The 21,966-nt window shown below is 36.3% G+C and overlaps 1 long non-coding RNA gene across 1 annotated transcript in view; it reads right to left on the bottom strand.

The window, feature by feature from the left end:
* LOC116595768 overlaps nt 1–15,574 on the bottom strand; it is a 48,893-nt gene extending 33,319 nt beyond the window's left edge. The window contains exon 1 of the long non-coding RNA XR_004287855.1: nt 15,526–15,574. This is a non-coding gene — a long non-coding RNA (uncharacterized LOC116595768). The remainder of the gene's footprint in view (nt 1–15,525) is intronic.
* Between the last annotated feature and the right edge of the window lie 6,392 nt (nt 15,575–21,966).

The raw sequence follows: 21,966 nt of genomic DNA, 5'->3' as shown, positions 1-21,966 counted from the left end.
GTGGGGTCTGCTTGCCTACAGAAGTCTGAGGCTCTTGGTTAAGGGGTCAACCTAAAAGCAAAGGCTCTGCCCCCCAGAAAGACTCGTGGTGGTCCAAGGCTATGAGTGAGTGGGAGGTTATGTCTTTCTGATTTTCCGAGATCAAGAGTAGAAAGTTTATCCTCATCATTTGTCCAAGGCCACATTCTACCGTTCCAAGTTTAGTAGCAATAAAATAACATTTTGGTTACCACCTTTGTAATCTTTTTGTCTTCTCAGTTGTCTCATACTTTGGCAGAGAAGAGAATATTGACTTGGCTGACCTTTTAGCTCAAACCTTATTCATCATCATCATTTCTTCAGAGAACCCCAGAAAACTAGTTCTTTCAGGAAATGGGTTGTTTCCTCTTCACAATTAGTATATATGGATTCTAATATCTACTAATAATCATCCCAAACTCAAGACTTTCAGAATTTGGCTTGAAAAACAACTGAATTCAAGCTACAGCTTCCACGTTTCTGCAATGGAGTAGTTTGCAACTCAAGCACTCCAAGTCTCAGTTATGTTCTCTATAAAATGCGGCTCAAATGTCTGCTTGTCTACCTTAACGTGTGGCTATAAGGTCAAAGTTAAATGCATGTGAAAATGGGTTGACAAACAACGCAGCAAAAATATGTGTCATTATGTAAGAATTCTTTATATGTGTAAATAGGCAAATACACATTGAAAATATGTATGACATTGCTTTTGATTGTATTTGCATTACTTCTCTTTACAGAAAGCTGGAATTTAAACTGTTTCTTTTTTTCTACATATACCATTAACTCTTATTTATTGGCCATATTCTTATTTCATACCATAAGATATGCTTTCTTCTAGAGTTTCTTTTTGGTAGGTACATTAAAAATGGATCATTTTTATATCTAAGCACTATGATTGGCTGAATGTATTTCCTTGTCACATAAAGATGTTTAAAGGTGAATTATGTTTATAGCACTTATGTAGTTTTTTTTAATGATGTAAATATCACCTTGTCTTATTGTTGCACATTTTTAGATTTATTACTTTTAGTTATATGAGGTGTCAAATAACATTTGTTAGCCTTATTTCAGTACAGACACATTTAAAATGTCAACCAAACAGATGTTCTACTATAAACATGAATAGAAATGAGGGCATAGTGAGACTAAATATAGGACATTTTGCTATGTTAATATCAAAATTATTTAAGATACAGGAGTGATGAAATTATATGTAATTAATAAAAATGATAAGAAAAAACACCCAAGTTTATAATCCTTTAAAACAGTGTTTGTACTTTTAGTTCTATTCTAAGGTTAAGAAGTATCTAGCAACATTTAATATCAAGATTAGGCTAATAAAGTTAGACATATATGATTTCTAGTGTTATTGCATTATTCTGATCATTTCTGATTTTGGAATCCGATGCTTATATTATTTTTGCATTTTCATTTTATGGTCTGATTTGTGTTCTTATTATTTCTGATTCTGATTCTAATAGTGCTAAATCTCAGTGTTAATTCAAGTTCAGTATCTAAGTGGACATTATATAATGATAATATGTACATATTAGCCCATCAAAAAGGTGGGAAAGAGAAAGACTCTTATGCTCTCAGAGAAAAGAAAACATAATTGTAATGTTTTTTCAGTTTTGTATATATCCTAAGTACCTAAATAACAATTTAAAAAAACAAAAACAAAACAAAAAAACGGGTGCCTCTGTGGCTCAGTGGGTTAAAGCCTCTGCCTTCGGCTCAGGTCATGATCCTAGGGTGCTGGGATCCAGCCCCACATTGGGCTGTCTGCTCAGCAGGGAACCTACTTCCCTTCCTCTCTCTCTCTCTCTCTCTCTCTCTCTGCCTGCCTCTCTGCCTACTTGTGATCTCTGTTAAATAAATAAACAAAAATCTTTAAAAATAATTAATTAATTAATTAACTAAAAAACACTGTTTAACTAGCTTAAAAAGAAAACCAAATATGTTTGGTTAAATTAAAATATCACATAAAACAATTAAGTTGTTCCCTCAAAACTTTATCAGTTTCTCTGACTGGATTATAAAGTCATTCTTTATTAAACACACTCTTATAAAGTGTGTTTGCATAGATGTGAGTCTTACCCTCTGTCAATCTATGTGAAGATGTGTGTGTAACACTTTGGTTTTTTCTAAATTGATTATAATAGTGATACTATAATAATGCCACATAGTTATAATTTTTTATTTTATTCTAGCTCTTTCTATTTCTTAAATACCTATCATGTATTAGGGATTTGAATAGGTACCTTATATGTGCTATCCTATTTAATATATTTGTTTTTAATTGAAACTAAACTGATATCATTTTATCTTAAAATACATCTTTCCTAAATAAGACAGGTACTCTGGTTTCTCTTCAGATCGCATAAATCTTTCGCCTTTTACTAATTAAGACAGGAAATGCATGATAAGAGCTCTTTATTTTGAAACTTATCTGTAAAGAAAACTCACAAATATAAAAGCAAACAATTCCAAGATTATTAATAGCATGCATTCTCGTGAATATTCATAATGAGCTAAAAATAAGCCCTTGTGTGTATGGAGGGACTTTGTTCTAAAGTTAAAAGAAATACATACATATGGAAAAAAAATTGTTTTTTTCTGGAGAATGTCCTGTGCTTCCAGCCTATTTTTTTTTTAAATGTATTATAGACATTTTATATGTATAAGTCTTTCCTGTTGGTGGTTATTCAAAGAAGTTGTTAGGTGATATCTTTCAAATAAATACAAATTCCTAATCTGTTCTGTAAGTCTAATTTGTTGTAAACCAGATTTCCTTAAAAATAAGGAATACCTGATAGTCTATTCTTAATTGTTCTCAGTTCACACACAAATTAAGATTCACTTTAAAAGTGGCGCCTGGGTGGCTCAGTGGGTTAAGCAGCTGCCTTCGGCTCAGGTCATGATCTCAGGGTCCTGGGATCGAGTCCAGCATCGGGCTCTCTGCTCAGCAGGGAGCCTGCTTCCTCCTCTCTCTCTCTCTGCCTGCCTCTCTGCCTACTCGTGATCTCTGTCTGTCAAATAAATAAATAAAATCTTAAAAAAAAAAAGTATTTTATTTATTAAAATTTAAAGCAATTTTGAACAAAGCAAAGAAAAAAAACCTTTGATTTTATAATTTGTAATTCTAGACATTTAAAAAATAAACCCCTAAGTAAAATTAAATATTTTTCTTTTTTTCCTTCCTTGGTCAACAGGGATTTAAACAGATATTAAAATAATAGTAAAATAATCAAATAAGGTGAAAATAATAAAGATTAAGATTGCCATTACTTTAGAATTTACAACCATTGTCCTTTAACCCTCATAGTTATCCCATAAATTAGGTATTATTTTCCTTCCTTTATACATTTGCAATCTGAGCTTCAGAGAAGTTAACTTGCCAAAGGCTGCTGACCTAAGGGAATTTAGTGAGGTTAGAGTTAAAAGAATATCTTAATTCTCATTTAAACAGGGGTGAAAATATATCATGTTAGACAGGATGTCTTTACTGACTTCCTACTAACCATAAATTTTCCACTTTGTTGTCAGAAAAAAAAATCTCCTAGAAAATGTTGATAACTTTTTTGACAAGTTTCCATTGAAATATTATTTATTGTTTGGAGAGGTTACCAACCACAAGCACTAAAGTTTTTTTTAAAGTTTTAAAGCTGGATTATTATTGTTTTTAATTGTTGCTATAACCAATATTAACACAAAGTTAGTGCCTTAAAAGAAGACATATTTATTCTCTTATGGTTCTGAAGGTCATATGTCTAAAATGGTCCCACAGGTCCACAAGTGGAGAGGATTTTTGCCCCAGGGTGAATTATTTCTAGACTGCCCCTCATCCTTAATTTAGATGATGAGGTTTGGGAATTTTCAGCTGGTAAGGCTTATATGGAAGTCAGAACTTGAATTGATGTAATGGGTTGAGAAATTGAAAGGCCTTGGATGAAGTGAAAGTATTTTGCATATGAGGTAAACAAGAATATTTCCAAATCAGAAGGTAGTTACAGCTAAGATGACTGAAGGGATCCGTGAGTCACACACTTACTATCTTCAAAGCCCCTTTGTGTCACAGAACAATTTGCTTTTTGATCCTTCAGAGGCAATAGCAGAAGGTTATCAACCACAAAATTGGCTTTCTCTCCAGAGCATGCTTCCTGACGGCAAGTCCAGTGCAGCATTTTTGAGGAATCAGGATAAGCTAAGAATTCTCCCAGTCATTAATCCTAGGTCTTCTTTGCTTGATAGTCATTATCTCAACCTATCTCTCTCCACTTGCATTTCACTATAATTAGCAAGAATAAACCCGGCTGCACCTCCAACACATTCCTTGGAAATTTCCTCAGCTACATTCCCAAGTTCATCACTTTTAAGTTCTGTTTTCTACGTATCTATAGAATACAGTTTTGCAGTTTTCTGTCACTCTATAATATGAGAAAGATACCTTTTCCTCCAGTTCTGAGGATATGTTCTTCCTCTTTTCCTTACAAGATCTCACAAGCAGCACCTTCACCCTCCATATTTCTATCAGCAGTCTGTTTATGACATTTTAAGAATGCTGGGGTGAGTGCTGTGACGTGTGTAAACCTGGCGATTCACAGACCTATATCCCTGGGATAAAAATATATTATATGTTTATAAAAAATAATAAAAAAATTTAAAAAAAGAATTCTTTAAAATAGGCTTTATTGTGCCTCTCACTTCCTTCTGAGCTCTCTCTAGCAGAGTCATTAATATCTCTATTTCTGTAACAGTCTCCTTAAGTCAGTTTACATTTTTAAAAATTTCATTTTGAAATGCTTTTTAAAAAAGATTTTATTTATTTAAAAGAGAGAGAGAGCAGAAGTGGAGGGGAGGGGCAGAGGGAGAGGGAGAAGCAAACTCCCCACTGAGCAGGGAGTCTGATGTGGGGCTCCATCCCAGGACCCTGGGAACATGTCTTGAGCAAAACGCTCAACCAACTGGACCACCCAAATGCCCTCATTTTGAAATACTTTCAAAAATTATTTGTTTAGGGACACCTGGGTGGCTCAGTGGGTTAAGCCTCTGCCTTTGGCTCAGGTCATGATCTCAGGGTCCTGGGATGGAGGTCTGCATCAGGCTCTCTGCTCAGCAGGGAGCCTGCTTCCCCCCTTCTCTCTCTCTGCCTGCCTCTCTACTTACTTGTGATCTCTCTCTGTCAAATGAATAAATAAAAATCTAAAAAAAATTTTGTTTAATCAACACATATTTTTTGACAGCCTAAAAGTGCAACATACTGTTCAAGAAATAGGGGACATGGGTACCTGGTTGGCTCAGCTGGTTAAGTGTCCAACTCTTGATTTTGGCTCAGAGTCATGATCTCAGGATGATGGGATCGAGCCCTGTGATGGCTCCACACCGGGCATGGAACCTATTTAGGATTCTCCCTCTAAACTCTCTCTCTCTCTGCCCCAGGGAGATATTTTTTCTATCATGCTTCTTATAATTTTTCCATCCTATGCCCATTACCCAATTTCAAAACCACTTTCACACTTTTGGGTATTTTTACAGCAGCACCCCTCCCGGCTGTCAAAATCTATGTTCATGTCATAGGACTGTTCTAATAAATCACTGCTATATCAGTAGTTTAAAATAATACACATTTATTTTATAACAATTCTGAGGGTCGGAAGTCCAGAATGGGTTTTTCTTAGCTAAAATCAAGGAATCAGCTGACCTGGTTCCTTCCGGAAGCTCTAAGAAAGAATCTGTTCTGTGAATCTTCCAACTTGTAGAGGCTGCTGAAGCCCGCTAGCCCCCGTATCTACTTCTGTTGTCACATCACCTCCTTTGTCAGGTGGATCTCTCCCTCCCACTTATAGATACTTGTGATTGCATTGGCTGTCCTGATAATCTAGAATAATCTCATCTCACTATTCCTTACTGAATCATATCTACAAAATCTCTTTTGCTATATAAGGTAACATATTTTCAGGTTCCAGGGGGTCAAAAGTCGACAAATTTGGGGGCCATTATTAAGCCTACCATAGCTTGATATTATCCCTCATTTTTTTTTTTTTATCTTCTAGATTTAGTCAACTGTGAAATGCAATTATGTTTTAATGGTTTGGAAATATGGTGCAAGTTTGTTCATAGCTATTTTAAATAAATTAAGTAAATAGTAATTAGTAAATAGTAATTAATAGCCGAGCCAAAAATTATCTAGCTAGTTCATCCTTTGTGGAATGCCAACAGAAGATTTGGGAAAAGCTTTTGCATTGTGGGTTAGAATTTATTATATGTAAAAAAGAGTTATTTTGAGCCTCCATGCTTGAAAGAGTTCCCAGATAGAGTATGGACTCATTGTTTCTCTCAACAACTTTGCTAGAATCAGGTGTAGACAATTAATCATGTGATTACCTGTCACACATCCTGTGTCCTATTCTACTGGTGAGCACCTCTATCTAGAAGGGAGTGGAAAAGAGACAGTGGCCCATTCATATACTTTGTGTAATAGGCTTGTCATGAGAGTAAGTGTAAAGGCTGATGCTTATTATTACACAGGAAATTAGAAACGACACAGAGGGAGTAATGGACTAAATCAGGAAGCCAACAAAGGCCTATTACAAATTAAGATCAGTTTGTCATTGTTTAAGATAATCCTGGTTTACTTTCTATGCCTAATTTAGATCCACATCATATAGCCAGCACCCCTCCAGATGGTGGTAGTTCTTTGGGACTTGACATTATTTTAAAAGGTCACCACAGGCAAATTATAACTGGCACCTCATTCTTATCAGAGACCAAACATCTGTGAACTTGCTCCAGTTTTGAATCATTGCTGGAGTATTTTCCCATGGTAGCTCATTGTCCACTTTCTTTCTGGATAAACTACGTGAACTAATATTTTTCCTATTAAAAATCATCACATTTATACACAGGCCCATAATGCTCCCAAAATTTTGTCACTTAAATTTGAGTCAAAAGATACTAGGTTTTTTCATTTAGCAGCATGCCGTAGAATCACTTACAGTAACATCAAATGTTTAAGAAATTTCCCCTCTGTAAGCTGTATTTCCTTCCCTGAAGTGCTGTTAACACCCAGCAAATTTATGGATTTACTCCGGTTCCTCAAAAGCATTGTCTAAAATTCTCTAAACAAACAAGCAGTGTGTGCATGTGTGTGTGTGTACTATATTACATATATGCTGTATTATATATATATATATATATAATGTTTAAATTATATTTCAGAAATTCCTTTCTCCTTTTAATGTTAGAGAGTAAAAATATATAGAATTATGAGTCAGCTGCATACGCTCTCACACATACTCTCATCCACAGATATGCAGATCTCTAGGTTTTCTGTTATATGTAGGCTTATATTACATGTATCTGTCATGGGAAGAGGCAGGTTGGGGAATGGAAATGTATTTTGTATTTCGCCACCCTGAAATTTTACTACCACTTTGCCACACCTGTAAGAATTGATGCTCATAGTGAGAATTCAGAGGATGTTAATTATGAGTGAAAGCTTAAATTGTGCTCGGTATAGTTTTTGAATTAGTGAATTGTATTGTTTTTTGCCTCCTTCCATACCCCTACCTGAATAATCTTTAAAAGCCCTGCTCAGTGTTAAGTTCTTGTTCTGAACCTTAACCCTGTACCTAAGGGCTGGCTTCTTCGTTTGGTTTGTGCTAGTAAACTCTTTCTCCACTTCTGAAGGGAGTGACTTTATATGTAAACATATTCCTTGATGAAGACAACTCATCCATCTGACTTTTGAATATAAGCCAGGTAGTAAAGATAATTCTCTATACTCCTTGAATGGTGACTGTCATTGTAGTTTACTAAAGGCAACCCAGTGACTATCTATAGCAAAGAAAGCAGTATTAGAAATCACCTAGAAGTGTTGTAAAAAAAAAAAAAAAAAGGAGTGGGGCCTGGGATACATTTTTATTTATAGAGCCTAAAGTATAGCCTTATTTGACAGCAACAAACTACTCTTAGACTATAAGCTTCCTAAATGTATACACATACATATAACCTCTTGGGGGAATTCAACGACTGTCCACATCCCCACTTATAATTCCAGCTTCAAGGTCATAAATAGGCTACAGTGTTAGATTACAGAGTCTTTAGACTAAGAAATTAGGCGGCTTTCCACATCAAGTGGTCATTTTTCTGTGTCGAACACTTCTTCGATTACACTTCTCTCTTGGAACCCTTGGGAATGTGGATGGACAATCTCCCATTTTGGGGGTGATCTTCAAACCACAATGAACTCAGATGCTTGGAAGAAAGATCTACCAGCATTATCATAGATCCAGAGAGAAAGAGGCAGGAAGTAGATTGGTTAGGTTAGGTCTTCTTTGAATTTTGTGAAAAAATGCCATTTTCTTCTTCTTTTTTTCTCTGACTGACTATTACTCATTAAAATGGTTACATTTTGAGGATCAAAATGATTTTGGGGACTGGGGATGTTCGTCTCTTTCTGGTCTCCAATTTCAGCTCACAAATAGTGCTAGAGTAGGAAAGCACCAAGAAATTTCAGTGAAAACCTGTCAATAACCCTGTTTTTTCTGAAGGGTCTTTCACGTAATGATACTCATTGAAAACTATCTAGATCTTTACAGTTGCTTGATGATTTTAAAAATATGAGATTTAACCATCTTTGTCTTTCTTAGGCATTCAGCTAATGCTTAATATACTGTCTTTTATTTATGCCCATTCTTTTTTTTTTTTTTTAAAGATTTTATTTATTTATTTGACAGGCAGCGATCACAAGTAGGCAGAGAGGCAGGCAGAGAGAGAGAGAGGAGGAAGCAGGCTCCCCACTGAGCAGAGAGCCTGATGTGGGGCTCGATCCCAGAACCCTGGGATCATGACCTGAGCTGAAGGCAGAGGCCTAACCCACTAAGCCACCCAGGCGCCCTTATTTATGCCCATTCTTTAACAAATACTTTTTGAATGAAAAAAAAAATTTTTTTTCTTTATTGACTCCTTATGTGTAATGTTCTTGAACTCTTTTAAAAAATGACTTAATTCACTGAAAAAGTGAAATCATAATTTCCTCCCTAATTGAGCTCATCCTCTCTGTAATTTGCAGATAGGTAAGTTTCTGTATATGGCTTAGGATAGTCATGCATATAATCAATCTCTTTTAGTATTTGGCATCTGCTCAAGTGGAATTTCAAATCTAATATTTAAAAAATGGATAGCTACACGGCTACAGTATATATTCTAACCTCTGTAGCCGGGCCATAGCAATGATAAAAATATATATCTGAAAATATTCTGACAAAGAGTTCAAGATACCTGATTAAAAACAGACATGGTTTGTGTTTAAACATTAGTAATTCTGCTATTCACAAGAAAAAAATGATGACTCACTATTATGGTAATTGGTAAACAGATGAGGAGGAATATTATGCACTTCTTTTGTTTTCTTTTTAAAGAAGAAAAGGTCATGTTCTTCTCCAGCTTGAAGTGGTTGAGAGCAGTGTAACAGATGTGGCCAATTTCACTTTTTGGAGTAAAAAGAGATGAAGCAAAATATTTGGATGTATAGTATCCTCATTCTGTGTAGGTCATGGCCAGAGTTTAAAATAAAATACAATTGACCCTTGGACAACATGGGTTTGAATTGTGTGGGTCTGCCTATATGGCTTTTATTTTTTTTTTCAATATAATACGGTACTATAAGTATATTCCCTCTCCCTTATGATTTTATTAATAACATTTTCTTTCCTCTAGCTTACTTTACTATAAAAATTTACATATAGAATATCTGGTAATTGACTGTTTATGTTATCTGTAAGGCTGGCCAATAGTAGTCTGTTAGTAGTTAAGTCTTTGGGAGATCAAAAGTTATATGCAGGTTTCTGACAACACAGGGGTCAGCCTCCCTAACTGCCATGTTGTTCAAGGGTCATCTGTATTTTTTTTAAAAAGTCTTCAAAACAAGAATTTGTAGGGCGCCTGGGTGGCTTAGTGGGTTAAGCCGCTGCCTTCGGCTCAGGTCATGATCTCAGGGTCCTGGGATCGAGTCCCGCATCGGGCTCTCTGCTCAGCAGGGAGCCTGCTTCCCTCTCTCTCTCTCTGCCTGCCTCTCCGACTACTTGTGATTTCTCTCTGTCAAATAAATAAATAAAATCTTAAAAAAAAAATTTATGAAAAAAAAAAACACAAGAATTTGTATATTTAGGATTCTGATCTCATCAGTAATCAAAGTTTCATAACATGTGTTTTCTGGAAATGTTGTTTTTAAAGGTATCAACAGGCATTACTTAAGACAAAAGCTCTTTGGCAAATATATTTGGGAAAAAGTAGTTTAAATAAGTCAGGCAAGTTTTGTTACTGCAGTACTTCTCACAAACTTTAAAATGTCAATTTAGGCTGTTATATATATAAATATACATATATACATAAAATATATATACACACATGTATAAATAATATACACACACAATAAATATATAGAGGGATCAGTTTTCAAATGCATCTATTTTGTCTTCTTAGAGCATTTTATGAAGTAGGGGTCTGTAGACCATACTTAAGAAAACTGATGTAAATTCTTCCTCAATTCACCCATTAAGTCCTTAAGATGGACATGGTGTACTGATAGTCACTAATAAATAGTGTAAATGGTATTTAACTAGTCTGAAAGTGTTAAGCAATCTCAGATAAATGAATAATTTACTGGTTTTATCTAAATTCTGGTTAATTTAATCTAACCTGTAGAAGAAAGTCATTATTAAAATGCGCTTTAATTTTAACCTAAAAATCTTTGTAAGAAAGAGGGAAAAAAGGAGCTTTATTTTGTCCCTGAAATTATACCAAGCTGTACCTCTGGTTAATAAAATACTTAGATCCCTGATGAAAGAAATCATCATAGTAACAATATTTATCATCGTTATTTTTATTTCTTCAGAAAGAGAATTGGCTTTTGGGTTTATTTCGACTAATTCCATCTGCCACCACAAAATTTGGACTTTGAAAAAAATGCATTAGGTATTTCTTGAATTACATCCCCAGATAATAAAGAGTTTCATTAACTATAGAAAGCTCTCTATACCCTCTGCCTCTGACTGGTTTAATATATAAAAGCTTTCACTAGATACAGAAATTATATTTCCATTATCAAATCCATAAAGTTGCATAGCATGTTGTGTGAGAGAGACCTGAGGTCGCTCTATCCATCAGCCAACAAGGGCTAATATTTGGATTTGACTCCCTTCTCTGCCTGATTTCAATTAAAAAGAAACAACAGCAACAATAGCAATGACACAAAACATTTAAAATCCAGTTTTCAAGTAATGATAGCTTGCATTTCTGCAAGAAAGCAAAGATGTGCCAACTGAAAACTATGGTAACATCTGCTCTGGCGATCTTTCAAATCTACGCAAGGCAGACAAAAATACCTATCTGAAAGGGTATAAGCTGAAAAGTGAACTAGAAACCTGGGTAAATCTGCGATGGGAAATTACTGGATTGCATAACAGTCATAATCTATAAATAGGATTTAAGTGAGAAAGTCAGGCCAGGCAAAATACTTTTCTGATAGTCTGTGGGTCTAATTTTCAATTCTAAGCTCTGGGAATTAAGGCCAAGGAAAGACATACTAGATGCCTAAAGAAACATCTGGCCTGACAGTGTTGAGTATTTCTTGTGTTTCCTTTAATGGTAGCTTTAAAATTGTTATTTATCCACTTTCTAAAACCCTATAAAAGTTAAAATCTATTGTAGGAATTTGAATTATCTGAATAAAATGAGCATTTATCATGACCTATGTAAAAACTAAACTTTGGGGCGCCTGGGTGGCTCAGTGGGTTAAGCCGCTGCCTTCTGCTCAGGTCATGATCTCAGGGTCCTGGAATTGAGTCCCGCATCAGGCTCTCTGCTCGGCAGGGAGCCTGCTTCCCTCTATCTCTCTCTCTCTCTGCCTGCCTCTCGGTCTACCTGTGATCTCTCTCTGTCAAATACATAAATAAAATCTTTAAAAAAAAAAAAAAAAAAAAAACTAAACTTTGTCAGATTGTGTAAGAGTATATATGTCAAATTGTGTGAAATGGCCAATATTACACTGTTTAAACTCAAAACAATCAGTTTTATACTGTTTAAAATAATAAAATGGAAACTAAATGTCATAGTGGATAACAACTACAAAGTGAAATTTCACATTTTCTTTTTATCTCTTTTTCCTACTCTTCTTTTTTGTGTCTTATTACATGTAACTCGAAGAAGCCCATTTACATTATCTGCACTCAACCTAGAAATTAGCTTACTGATGAAGTCAGCAAACAGTCTAGCTGTCTTTTAATAATGAAACAAAGACTGCCTTGTTTTGTTTGTTTTTTCTTTTTTTAAGATTTTATCTTTAAATAATCTCTACACCCAACATGGGGCTTGAACTTGCAACCCTGAGATCAAGAGTCACATGCTTGGGGTAAACTGGAAGGGGAGGTGAATCATGAGAGACTATGGACTCTGAAAAACAATCTGAGGGGTTTGAAGTGGCGGGGGGGTGGGAGGTCGGGGTACCAGGTGGTGGGTATTATAGAGGGCATGGATTGCATGGAGCACTGGGTGTGGTGCAAAAATAATGATACTGTTATGCTGAAAATAAATAAATGAAAGAAAAAAGATATCTATAAAAAAAAAAGAAAAAAAAAAGAGTTACATGCTTTACTGACATGAGACAGTCAGGTGCCCCAAGACTGCTTTCTTAAGACAATAAAAGCATAACCTTATTAGACATATTTTGGCAAATTTTACTGCATTTAATTAAAGTCATGTGTATTTCAAGATAACCATAAACAAAGTTAAGAGATAAGCAACAGGGGCACCTGGGTGGCTCAGTAGGTTAAAGCCTCTGCCTTCAGCTCAGGTCATGATCCCAGGGTCCTGGGATCAAGCCCCAGGTTGGGCTCTCTACTCCATGGGGAGCCTGCTTTCCCCTCTCTCTTCTGCCTCCCTCTCTGCCTACTTGTGATCTCTGTTTATCAAATAAATAAACAAAATCTTAAAAATAAATAAATAAAATAAAATATTAAAAAAAAGAGAGAGAGAGAAGCAACAGACCTAAAGAAGAGTTTTGTAACGCATATAATAGAGCCTATAACAAGGGATTACTAAACAAAATGTACAAAAACTAAAAATTAATAAGCAAATCCAGCAAACTCATAGAAAACTGGGCAAGGAATAAGAACAGGTAAGCACAAAAGAATAAATATTAATGTCTAATTCTATAGTTGCCATAATAAATTACTATAAAGTCAGTGGCTTAAATAACATAAATTTATTATCTCATAGTTCTTGAGGTCAGAAGTCTGACACAGTTCTCAAAGTATTAAAATCAAGTCATCAACAGGGTGTATTTCTTTCTGAAGGCTCTTTGGGAGACCCTGTTTCCCATACCTTTGGGTTTTTTGGTGGTGGTAGTGGTTGTTGTTTTAAGATTTTATTTATTTATTTGCCAGCGAGAGACTCAGCAAGAGAAGGAACACAAGCAGGGGGAGTGGGAGAGGAAGAAGCAGGCTTCCTGCTGAGCAAGCGGGCTCCTTGTTACCCAGAGTAACTTAGGTTGAGAGCTCTATATAAACACACTGAAACATACTTACTCTATTTGGTTAGGATTATTTGATTGAAGAACTATCCCCAGTCAGGAACCAAACAAAATTCTACCTCCCAGTTCATGCCTTTAAGTACAACAGTCTGTGACTGAGTACAAAGATATGATTTATATGTTTAATATGTTTAATAATATACTTTTAATAATATACATTTAATAATTTCATTGACACTTATTCTTTTTAAAATTATTATTATTATTCTATTGGCACTTATTCCTAACCAAACACCATGATCATCTTTGCTTTCAAGGTGTGATTTGATTTACTTGATGTTAAATAATTCTGCAACCCAGATACTCATGGTTAGACAAGGGGCTCTAGTCCTACAAATTCTTGGCCAACTCTAATAAGGTGTCCCTTCTAAGCAAAAAGGCTAAAAAAAAGGGCCAGATAGTATGTATTTTAGGCCTTATAGGTAATATGGTCTCTGTTGTAATGGCTCAGCTCTGCCACTGTATCTTGGAAAGAAACCATAAATAATATGCTAATGATGGCTCTTTTCCAATATATATTATTTATGTAAGTAGGCATCAGGCAAGACTTGGTACAAAAGTTCAACTTTGCTGACCTCTGGTTTAAACAATTACTAGAATACATTTTGGTGAGTTTATGTGTATAGTCTAAAGAGATCTATTTCTTGTCTTCAGATATACTTATTTTACAAGTAAAAAAAATTCAAATGCATAGATAGAGCATAGATAGATGATAGATAAACAAAAAGAAACCCTGTGTCTCACTTCCCATAATAAAGACCTGTTATTATTTTATACTTCTGGATTTTTTAATTTATTTATTTTGGGGGGAGGGTTTAAAAAAGATGTGTAAATTACAGATAAAATAAAGCTTTTTTTTTTTTTTTCCACCCAAAGTCAACTTCCCATTATATAGTCTCTTCTTGAAGAAATCATTGTGATGATTTGGATGGATTTTGGGGTTTAAAAAATATTTATATGAACATAAGCATATATAGAACAAACCCATAAACAAAATATAGATTATATTTATATATATGGGCATGGCCATGTGTCATTTGTTTAGAACCTATACCAGTGTATACCAGTGGTATATAAATACATTGTTTTCCCACATCCTAGTGAACACTTGATATTGTCATATTTTTAATTTTTGTCAGTTCAAGAAATTAAAAAATACCAATTTTTAATCTTTGCCATTTTCAATAGATTCAATTAAATCATTTCATTGTTTCAATCTATATCCTCTGATTATGAATGAATTTAACTTAATATCATATTTTCATATGATGTGGTAGACTGAATAATGCCCCCCTCATATCCAGATACCAATCTCAAGAACCTATGAATATGTTACCTTATATGGAAAAAGAAACTTTTCATATTAAAATTAAAGATTTTGATATGGGAAGATCATCCTGCATTACCTGAATTCTCCCAATCCTATCTCATGAGCTCCTAGAAGCATAAAAGATGGAAGAAGAGTCAAAGACAACCTATCTGAGGATTCCACCTACCATTGCTGGCTTTAAAAAATGGAGGAAGGGGATGTTTTCAAGGAATGTGGCATCCTCTAGAATCTGGGAGTGACTCAGTTTATATCTTGTAGGAAAATGAGGACCTTGGTACTATGACTTCAAGAAACAGAATACTGAGGGGCGCCTGGGTGGCATAGCCCTTAAGCGGCTGCCTTCAGCTCAGGTCATAATCCCAGAGTCCTGGCTTTTCTTCTCCCTCAAATGAGGATAAGGAGAGTGGATATTAGATGGGTATAAACTGCTGCTTTTTTAAAAGAAGAAGAACACTATATACTGCAGTCTTACCGCTGCCAGCTCCTAGTTGCTCAGTCAGAAGTTCTTCCCTCTTTGCAATTCTCTACTAGTGTTGCCTGTATTCTTCATGTTGACTACAAACCAGTCTAAGCTTCTACTCACCATGGTGTTCCAGACACACAATCTCTCCCTTTGGGCACCAGCTTTCATTGCTCTATTAACCCCCTTGAATTGAATGCTGTCAGCTTCCAATTTCTCCCTTCCCTCCATACAGCATGGCAGTCTCTTGAAAGAGCGAAATAATATATCTCACTTTCTTTTGATGTTCTTGCAGTTGGGTTCCTAGAGCAACAAAATAAAAACTCTTTCTATTCACTCACTCAGTGCTTTTTCTCCCCAGGGTCGACAGTGCCATCAGAAGGTCATATTGCAATAGATTACTGTGTCTGCCAACTCATTGTACCTGAGTCCACCATTCTCTTCTAGATGCCCAGACCTTATAGGTAAGATAGTTGATAGTACAGGTTCTTATTTCTCTTCGGATAATTTTCCCATGGAGTCCCTATGGCCTTTTTTGAAATACTGTTTCTGTTATCTCACCTCAATCTGATATTCATAACAAATGTCTGAACCCCAAGAGTGGACATGAAAAACTACCGTCCTACCCACTGGTGAGAGCTAACTTTAACAAAATTACCTTCCCACCACCTCTGAACTGAAACTGAGCCTCGGCAGAACGGCAACTCAGTGAGCACAGATAGATATTGTTGTGGGAAGAATATTTTAATTCATTATGCCAAAATACTATACCTCAGCTCCTTGTTTAAATATGAGTATAGTACTTACATTATGAGATGGTTAATCTTATGTGTCAACTTGGCTGGGCCACACTGTGCAAATATTTAGTCAAACACTATTCTGGATGCCTCTACGAGGGTGTTTTTGGATAATGCACTTCGAGTAAAGCAGATGGCTGGTTTTAATGTGGTGGACCTCATCCAATCAACTGAAAGCCTAAATGGAACAAAGGACTGATCTCTCTAGAGCAAGGGGGATTCTCCAGCACATTGCCTTCCATCTTAAATGCTGACTCTCTTTTCTTTCTGGGTCTCTAGTCTGACAGTCTTTGGACTTGATCTTACAACATTGGCTCTCATGTGGGTCTCCAGACAGCTGGCCCATCTTAATCTTAAGACTTTTGAGTTGCCAGCATCCATAATCATGTGAGTCAATTCCTTAAAATAAATTTCTCTCCCTCCCTCCCTTTCTTTCTTTCTTTCCTTCTCTTTCTCCCTTTCTCCCTTTCTTTGTTCCTTCCTTTCTTTTTGTTCTTTCTTTCTCTCTCTCTCTCTCTCTCCACACACACACACACACACACACACACACACACTCACCCATGCTCATACACACAACATATTATACCAGCTCTGTCTCCCTGGAGAACTCGAATACATATGACTCATAAAATGTTATTAATTAAATATAATTATATTGTGTAATGTAAATATAAATATAATTAAATATATTTACATTTAAAAATTGATGCCAGATACAGGTACCCAATAAACTCTTAGGCTACAACATTTAACAAGAAAAACGTGATACGTTATCTGGGAATCTTTCAGCCATTAGGGTAAACAGATTCTAAAATGGATACCAATGATCCCTTCCTAATGGTATTCATATCTCTGTGTAGTATCCTCCCACGTTGTATTAGGGTTTTTCTGTGTAATTAACAGAACACAGAAAAATCAACAGTATGTTACTTCTGAGGTTAGGTTATAGAAGGCACTGCATCTCCCATTTTGACTGCCTCTGTCTCTATCCCAGATCATTCTGTCTGAGAATTGTGGGCAGTCCTTAGGGGGACACCTTTGTAGAGAGTAGCAGAGGCCTCTGTCCAATATCCAGTGAGAAACTTTTAGTTCCTGGGGAAACTTGGATGGACTTGGGTGGCACAGTTGGTTAAGTGGCTGCCTTCTGCTCAGGTCATGATCTCAGGGTCCTGGGATCAAGCCCTGCATTGGGCTCCCTAACCAGTGGGGAACCTCCTTCTCCCACTGATCTTCCCCTGTCCCATGCTCTCTCTCTCAAATAAGTAAATAAGATATTAAAAGAAAGAAAGAAAAGAAAATTTGAGTTCTTGCCAATAGCCATGATAGAAACCTTGGGAGTTTATTTTTCAGCCCCATTTAAGGCTTCAGATGACCTCATCCCAGATGAACTTCATGGCTGCAACATTATGAGATGTTCTGAGACAGAATCATCCAGTTAAGCTGCTCCTGAATTTCTGACCCTCTGAAAATTTTTTAGATGATAAATATATGGGTTTCAAGCTGCTGACACTTTTGGGTAAACTGTTATACAACAATAGATAACTAATATGGATTTTGCTATCAGTTGTATGTTGCTATGTAATAAATACCTAAAAATTTATTTTTATGGGTGGCTTGGGAACTGGGAAGTGGACAGAAGCTGGACAGACTTTGAGGAGAACATTATGGAGAGTTTAATGCATGTCTTGGCTTTCAAAGGCTGACAGCCTAAAGGAGGGATGACTATCTTATTGGAAACTAGTAAAAAAGGAATCCTTATTCTATACTGGCAGAAAGTTTAGCAACGCTATTGCTTTCAGTAAAGTGGAAAGTAGAAAACTGACCTACTGAACAGCATAATTTAGACCAAGAGAACTCCAGCCAGAATGTTGCCTGGTATGTTCTTGAGCTTATTGTAAGATGGAGGAAGAAAAAGATAAGCTAAGAAAAAGTGCTGAACAGGAAGAAACTGGAACTTACTTGACTGATGGTCTGGAATGCGCAGAGACTATCCAGGCTACAGACAATGCTACAGTGAAGATATAGCTTCCCAGCAAAGAGTGAATTCAGTCACCGTAAGTGGAAAGAAAGAAGTCTTCAGATAAAGTAGAGGGTGTGCTATCAGTTGAAATTTCAGAGTACTACTGAGTCAGATAAAGGGTTTTCTGAAAATGTTAAGGATATGACTCACAAATCCCTTCAAACAATAGGGCCTTGAATAAGTTTAAGAGAGTTTTCCTCAGCGATGTTAGCAGCTTAGGTGAGAACTTATTTTGAAGTGATTGGTGACTATGGTTTTTGTTTAATGGAATGAACCTTTATAGGATTCAAGGAGACCAAAATATTTTTTAAAGAAAATTATATTTGAAGAATCACAGAAGGCTTGACTAAAAGGGAGTAGAAAAAGCCTTTGGATTTTCAAGCTTCTACAAACAGGAAGCAGCTGCCAAACACACATTTCCTTTTGTGGAACATAAGGGATAACTCTGCACAGAATGAAGATCCCAGAGGGTGGACCCCAGAACCAGAGTAAGTCAGTCATTTACAAGCAGGTGTTGAACTGAGTTTTAATGAAGGAATTTTCATTGCTCGCCTGGATGAATTTTAGAGCAGCTGTGGATCTGTGAGTGTGTCTCCTGTTTCTCCAGTTTTTGAATAGGAGTTCTTAGAGTAGTTCTCCTGTGCCTTCCCCACCATTGTATGTTGGGGGGTTTGTGCATGGGGGACAGGATCATGTGTCTCTTTAGTTCACAGTACTCCAAATTGAGAGGATCGGACTCAAGAAATTTTCTTAAGGAATTACGTACAAGTAGACCTCTCTGGACCTGGACCCAATTAGATGACAAGATTCTGGATATCACACTGAGGCTGTAATGGGTTAGACTCAGTAGCCTTGGAGAAGGGTGAGAATATTTTGCATATAGAATAGACACGAATTATTGGTGGCGAGGGCAGACTGCCTCCAAGATAGCCCCCATGGCTTGGAATTCAGACTGTACTGTAGTCCCATTCCACATTATAACAAGGTTGGGCTAAGTGAGAAATTTTTAGAAGTAATGGTGTTTAACTACTACTACTAATACTACTTCTGCTTCTTCTTCTTCTTCTTCTTCTTCTTCTTCTTCTTCTTCTTCTTCTTCTTCTTAAAGATTTATTTATTTGAGAGAGAGAGCATGGGAAGGACAGAGAGAGAGAGAGAGTCCTGAAGCATGCTCCACACACTCAGGGCTGGATCCCAGGATCCTGAGATCATGATGTGAGCCAAAATCAAGAGACCACTGCTTAACCAGCTGAGCCACCCAGGTGCCCCAATGGTGCTTTACTTCTAACATGGATTACATTAGATACTGTGCCTTTCATTTTGCTGGTCTCTCTCTCTTTCTCTTTGTTTCTCACTTAATGCTTCCCTTAGATCATTTTGTTCTAGGAAACCTAGCTGTCATGTCATGAGCGGCATAACAGAGGGGTCCATGTGTTGAGGGAACTGGGGCCTCTGAGCAACCCCCAGTGAGAAAATGAAGGCTGTTATCAACAGCCATGTAAATGTGCTTGAAATTTGTCCTCCAGTCTCAGTCAAGCTTTCTGCTGACCTCAGCCTAAACATTCACTACAACCTCATGAGAGATGTCAGAACCACCCAGCTAAACCACTCCTGGCTGCCTGATTTCCCTTCTCAGAAACTGTGATAAAATAAATGTTTTTCTGTATAAAGCTGTCAAGTTTTGCGTATAATTATTAATAGGAACAAATAGCTAATACGATCATCTAAGTGTTTATTGATATCTTACTAGATCTTCTATTTTGTATAAGAAGCTGTCAGAGATAATGAAATGTAGTATCTGACCACTATATCAATCAGGATTCAATGCTGAACATAGAAATCACTGTAGGAATTAGCAACTGCAAGAGTTTTAACGTAAGGAAATAGGTGCTTAGAAATGCATTGGAAAGCTTCAAGTGCATGGTCAAGGCAAGATCTTAAGGAGCTACTGATTTTTATTTGATTTGATTTGATTTTGCAGTGCCAGGAGTTAAAAAAAACACATGCCTGTTGCTGAATGAGGCAGATGGGGTAAAAAAGCCACCCCCATACTTAGTGCTGCTGCTACTGAAATGTGTCTGTCTGGTAAGATGGAAAATGGACCCAAGAATGTTCCTGCAGGAAACAGCACATGGTTAATAACATTACACATTAGTGTTATCAACGAGGTGTAAAAACGTGGCTTCTGCTTCATTCCTACTCTCCAGTTCTTCTCAAAGTAAATCCAGCTAGCAGAACCTCATTCTCTTCTGGAATCTTAGTGGCCAGAAAGTCTAGGAATGTTTTTAGCTTTCTGATTTCTTCAGCCTAAAAGGAGGTAGAACGGAGGTTAAGAGAACCAATTCTCACTCTTCCCATAGTCTGTGCTCACAAGGGTTTCACAAGCTTAGTGGAATGACAGGATTAACATAATGTGACAAAATTAGACATGGGACATGTGTTAAATGGAGTGTTATGGCTTAAGTTCAATAGAAGATCGGGGGAAAAAAGGGAGATTAGAGAATCATGGAGAATTCAGAGAAAGTTTCATGTAGGAACTCAAACTTCAGTTGAAACTTACAAAGATGGGAGGAATTGAAGGGAAAATAAAAATGTGGGGGGCATTCAATACAGGTGGATGTCGAGAGTAAAGGCCTGGATTCATGCAGACGACAGCAGGTAGTTAGCCTGACTCTAGCCAGGAATAAGTAATACCAGGTGGTGATAATAATGGACTTTGAAATATAAAAAGCTTTAAAGTTGGAAATAAAGTTCAAATACATTGCATATGAGTATGCATGTTCTAAATGTCCATAACACATATCTATATGATGATGTAAAATTATGGATGCCATTGTTATTCCGTAAATTTGCTTTTTTGCCATATGATGATGGCAACTCGACTGAACTACAGAAAGAGACATGACCACAGATATCTCAACATTTTCTTCCCCTTAATCCCAGTTATACATACGCATTCACTGTGACAGTCCTTAACCTTGTTTTGATTCCTTTCTTACAAAAAACTTTCCTTGAACCCCCCCCCAATCTTGTCACTTCCTCCCCTATTAAGAGGCTATACTTTTCTTCATATTTTCCTCTCTATTGTCCCATGGTTCTGTTTCTCAATGCACAGTTGTGGCAATGTCATGTGAACTTGTCTGAGTAGAGCATATACTTAGAAATGGCCTGCTACTATGCCTCCTCATTTAGATCAGATCTTCATCCATTTTGTTATATTAATAATAGTAATACTCCTCACTTTCAAGCCTGTGCTGTATCTCAGAAAAGGTATTAGATGCTTTCCAAAAACTTTAAACCCAAATGTTTTTCTTTCTATTTCATAGATGAAAGGAACCAGTAGGAACTATTTAACGCCAGAGCCAGTACTGCCATCTTTCCACTATATCACAACTATTAAAAAATATATCACAAATATTTCCTTGATATCATAGTATCTCAGATCTCACAACTTACAGAGTACTGTTGTTCTTCACTATCTCATGTGCGCCCCAGAATAAGCCTGAGAAATGAGAAGGCTAAAGATTTACTTTTCCTTTTTTTATAGATTGGGGACACAACTAACCTCCAAGTCACCTGCCCTAGCAAGTTGAGTGCTGAATAACCATTATTATATTTTGACCAAGTCATAGATGAAGAAAATTTTGATTATATACATGAAATAGAAAGATACAAAGATTAACTGATAGCTAAATAGATTCTTTCAAGGATTTGAAGTTTAGAGAATTGAAAGTTTGGGACTTTTTT

Source organism: Mustela erminea, chromosome 1 (assembly GCF_009829155.1).
Source record: "Mustela erminea isolate mMusErm1 chromosome 1, mMusErm1.Pri, whole genome shotgun sequence".
In the NCBI taxonomy this organism is placed as follows: Eukaryota; Metazoa; Chordata; class Mammalia; order Carnivora; family Mustelidae; genus Mustela; species Mustela erminea.
Note: the sequence above shows the minus strand (reverse complement) of the source record. Positions and strands in the feature narration are given on the sequence as shown.